The sequence below is a fragment of the Alosa pseudoharengus genome, unplaced genomic scaffold (genome assembly GCF_046254945.1).
Source record: "Alosa pseudoharengus isolate Yale_2024_CS ecotype anadromous, Long Island Sound unplaced genomic scaffold, YU_APseudo_1.1 YU_APseudo_1.1_scf_217, whole genome shotgun sequence".
NCBI classification, from domain to species: domain Eukaryota; kingdom Metazoa; phylum Chordata; class Actinopteri; order Clupeiformes; family Clupeidae; genus Alosa; species Alosa pseudoharengus.
Window position 1 is genome coordinate 9876 of NW_027468679.1, and position 5125 is coordinate 15000.

Sequence of the window (5125 nt, forward strand, 5' to 3'; positions counted from 1 at the left end):
GCGGTGATTGCCGGCGGGGGGGGGGGGGGGTAGTGGTGAAAGAAACGAGCTGCATCTTGTCATTGTCATCTGATCGGTTTCAGTCTGATGTAGTGCTGTTTATCTGACGTGAGTGTGTGTGTGATTGGTGTGTGTTCGAGAGCTGGCTTCAGAAAGGGGTTGAGGAAACATACACTGCTCTACTCACTACTCCAGTGTTGTTGACTCAGATTGCAGGGGAGGTCAGAAAAGTTGGAGTCCTCGGCTTCATTTAGCATAGCAGAATCAAACTCCCGAGTCCAGGAGTCAGATCATACAAATCAACCAGAAAACAAGCTTGGACCTGGCTCCTCTCAGTAGTGTTTTATCCCTTAAATTACTCTTGTGTCCTCTCAACTGACATTTTCAGTCCCAAACCCACTCACTCTCTCTCTCTCTCTTTTTTTTCTCTCTCCCTCTTTCTTTTCTCCCCTTTCTGTCCATCCTCCAGAGGAGAAACCTCCAACTGCTGGTCAGTGTGTTCCTGTTGGCGGCGTGGGGGGTGGTGCTGCTGGCGTTCCGCCTTTACTGGATGGGCAACAAGCCGCCCAACTTCTCCAACTCGGACAACCCGGCGGCGGACTCGCCCAGCCTCCTGACGCGCGCGCTCACCTTCCTCTACCTGCCCGCGGTCAACGCCTGGCTGTTGCTCTGCCCGGACACGCTCAGCTTCGACTGGTCCATGGACGCCCTGCCGCTGGTGCGGAGCCTCGCCGACTGGAGGAACGTCCACTCGGCAGCGTTCTACGCCACTTTGCTCGTGCTCAGCTGGGTCGGCCTCGGGCTGCCCTTCCGCCCCTCCGCCGCCTCCCCCGCTCGGGGCAAAGAGTCCAACGGGAAGGCCCATCACCCAGCGGTGACCAACGGCAAGCTGGCCGCTACCACCAACGGTAACGGTTACCACGGCTCCGACCAGGACCACGGTTCCTCCGAGAGCGAGCACTCTCCGAGCATGGAGAACGGCACGAAGAAGCCCGCTGCCCAGGCGGCGGCGGCGGCGGTAACCGCGGCAACTCCCAGGACCTCGCTGCCCACCACGGAGAACGTGCTGGTGTTCTCTCTGGGCCTGATGGCCGTGCCTTTCCTTCCGGCCACCAACCTCTTCTTCTACGTGGGCTTCGTGGTGGCCGAGCGCGTGCTCTACATCCCTAGCATGGGCTTCTGCCTGCTGGTGGCCGTGGGCATGAGGGCCCTGTACGTCCGCCTCCGCCGCCGCCCCTCCAAGAGCCTGGTGCTGTACGGCGGCGCCGCCCTGGTGGTGCTCTTTGGGATCAAGACGGTGCTGCGCAACCAGGACTGGCAGAACGAGGAGATGCTGTACCGTTCAGGGATAACTGTGAACCCTGCCAAAGGTAAGACTGGTACATGGCTAACGTTACATCTACAACAATGCTCAATCACGTTATCATTTGGTTGACATGTTTAAGTGCGCCATGAACTATTTAAGAGGCTAACATAGTGAATTTGTGTTGATGTATGTTTTTGTTAGTTTAGATTGATTTGTTAGTTTGTTTTAATTTACAATGTTTGTCATCTGTCTGTAGCTGTTTCCTGTTTCTTGCACTGACACGCCATCTTATCAGCTCAGTTGGACTCTGCTAAGCTCAGCCTGTTTAACTGGGTGTTTTTGTTTTCGCTGTTTAATTGTGTTGCTGTGATGAAAGCGTCAGAAGATTAAGGGTAATTAGGGTGGATCATATGGCTTCTTTCAAGCCATGCAGCTGTTAATTAGCAAGTTAACCTTTGATAAGTCTTGTTGCCATTTTGTTGGTTCCTTGGCTGGAATCCATTGTCGATAGCAGCCAGATTAAAATAATGGAAAGTCGAAGAGTGAAGTTTGTTGTCTAACACGGACAACCCTCTGAGCTGCCGTGATAGAGAGCGATAAATGCCTGCAGCACAGGACGTTCCATATTCATACACTTCCTTTTCACAAGGCTTGCGCCTTTACACACACGCAGATGCACACACAAATAGACATTCTCACACACACGCTCTTATACACACACACATAGTCACACATGGACACACATATGGAGGTGTTAGTGTGTGTGTGGGGGCGGAGGGGGGGGGGGGTGGTAGGACAGAAGCAATGTGACCACCGCCCTCAGCTTCCATCCTGACTCCTCTCCGGTGAGTCACCATGGAGACGTGCCCGTGGGTGCGTGAGGGCACCCTTGGCATATTCTGGGCCATCCTGTCATGCAAACAAACAGTCTGCAGTAAACACATCCGAGATGCAGGATGCAAGAACAAGCAATTGACCGGACTTCCAGGTTGCAGGAAGTTTTAAGTGCCTCAGCCAAGCAGTCTGGAAAAGATGTATTTTAATCCTGGTTTTGGGTTGGTTTGTTTTCCTTTTTAGCGCATGGAGTTTGAAGCAGAGCAGGCTGTTCAGTTTCGGCCCTTCTGTGGCATGTAAAAAGTGAAAAAATACAGGCTGCCGGCTTCCAAAGAAAGTCAAAACTGCCACTTACATTGCCACAAATTTGAGTTTATTATCGTAATAACATTTCAGCATGAATTCATGTCAAATGGATGCCTTACCTGATGATATAAACATGCATGTATGTGTGTGTGTGAGTGAGTGATCATGTACACTCATTTTTGAGATTTCAAACTGTTTGAGCAAACATTTTCTTAGGTTATTTATGTAGCCTCAACACCGTATCTGCGCAAAACCGGTTGTATTCTGGTCTGGTTCTGTTTATCATACACATGCAGCCAAATTCCTTTCTGAGTAGGAAAGTAGAATCTTCTAGAAGCAGCAGACCGGTCAGTCTCGCCCCTCGCTCCTTAGCCAGGGTAGATTTAAAATGCCTCACTTATCCAGCGCGTCCCAAAGAGAAATGGGCTGGAGACTGTTATCGGAACCTCTTCCTATCTCAATTCACAAACCAATTTCTTTTTCAATTTATTTTTCTTCCCATAAAATGAACTAATTTCATTACGAGGCAAATAGGTATTTCACATGTGGGAGTGTGTGGTGGGGGGTTGGGGGTGGGAGGGGCAATTTAGTATTCAACACCTGACCTTCTCTCACCTTCCGTCACATTTGAATTGAATCCCCAGTCTGAAGTTTGCATCTCTTCTAGTCTCAACCCTCAGTAGCACAACTGTCTTTTCTTAGTCTTCTTTTCCACAATGGATTTAAACAAGTATCTTAAAGGAGATGGCAAATGGTAAATGGATTGCATTAATGCTTTTGTACTTCTCTAAGCACTCAAAGCACTTTACAGTTTCATTCACCCACACACTTTCACACACACACACACACACTCACACTCACACTCACACACACACAGCGACGGCTGAGGCTGCCAAACAAGGCGCCAACTTGCACATGGGGTTCATATTATTGGATTGGAGATCTGATTCTGTCCGAACTGGCTGGCTAATTCTCTGTTTGTCTGTTCTTCTCCTGTTCAGCCTGGGGGAATCTGGGGAACGTCCTGAAGAACCAAGGCAAGATGGCTGAGGCTGAACGGGCCTACAGGAACGCTCTGTACTACCGCAGGAACATGGCGGACATGCTTTATAATCTGTACGTATTGCTGCGTGTGTGCGTGTGAGCGTGCATGTGAATGTATTTGTGTTATTGTGTGTGTATGTATGTGATCGTGTGTATGTGTGCGTATGTGTGTGTATGTGTGCGTATGTGTGCGTATGTGTGCGTATGTGTGTGTATGTGTGTGTATGTGTGCGTATGTGTGCGTATGTGTGTGTATGTGTGCGTATGTGTGTGTATGTGTGTGTATGCGTAGGCCTGTCACGATAACAAATTTTGCTGGACGATAAATTGTCTCAGAAATTATTGCGATAAGCGATAATATTGTCGTTCTGAGAATTTTCCTCGGGAAGAGGAAGACGGCCCACTTGTTGTGTTTTTTTTTCCCCAACTGGGAAAACTGCAGCGGATGATTGTGTTTTAGATGCATATGCATGTTTGTTGTGTTCCCGCTTTTAATTGCGACTGTTTTCCAACAAATGCGACACACCGACTCGCACACGTTCAGTGGTTCACCACGGGCATTCGGTTTAAATCCGAAATGCTCCCACACTGCAGCTGTCGCGTTTGGCTTACAAACAATTCCATCTTTTTTGTCTTTATTAGGCGTAGCCTACTGGAACTCGCAACTAGCTTTCTCTCTGCCTAGTGCCTACCGGTATACTTCTCACGCGGCTTTTTAGCTGCACTCTGTGGTAGGATACGCCAGTAGTCCCGCCTCCCCACACACCATGCGACTGACAAGTGACTGACATGAGGGTTCACTCATCGTTACTCTAAGGACCCGAGAGAGGGAGAGAGAGAGACGAGGAAAACAAACAAGCAAATGGCATTTATCGCGGCCAGAAAAATTATCGAGCTAATTTTAATTATCATGCGATTAATTGATTTATTGAATATCGCGACAGGCCTATGTATGCGTGTGTATGTGTGCGTATGTGTGTGTATGTGTGTGTAGCCTCTCAGTCACAAGCCCTGCCCCACTCCTCTGCCGTCAGCACTCACTCACACCCCAGTGTTCCCTAGTGTTGTACTATCTCAAGGATTCAGCCGTGACGGCAGCCTAGGGATGTTCATTGCTGGCACTGCCTGATTAAGCTCTTGTTGATAGTGGGAGCATTGGAAGGTGGTTGGGTTGGCTTGGGTCTGGTTGAGATGGCAACAGGAGTTCTCAGTCTATAGCCTGAGAGGGCGATCAATCTGCTCGTTTGCCCCAGCAGCTCTCCCTGTTGTCAACGCTATTGATCACAGAGCCAGATGGAGCCTGACCCAGTGGGCTGACAGTGTGACAGTGTGGCTGGGCTCTGGCCCTGATGTGGCTCTAAGGCGGAACAGGTTTCCTCTGAGATTGGGTTTGCATTAATCATCTGCGTGGGCTGTGTTTGCTGGCATCAGCTTTGCTCGGCGCTGAGGCCCTGAAAGGCCCTGAGCCTCGCCCCTGCCCATCCACCCCCCCCCCCCCCACGCACACGCACACGCACACACACACACGAACACGCACACACATACACACTCACTCACACACGCACACGCACACACACACACACGCACACACATACACACACACTCACTCACACACACACACTCACTCACTCACAC

The 5125-nt window shown here is 50.0% G+C and overlaps 1 pseudogene; it reads left to right on the forward strand.

Annotated features, from left to right (window-relative positions):
- Positions 1 to 472: 472 nt before the first annotated feature.
- LOC143138780 (protein O-mannosyl-transferase TMTC2-like) overlaps positions 473 to 5125 on the forward strand; it is a 21920-nt pseudogene continuing 17267 nt past the window's right edge.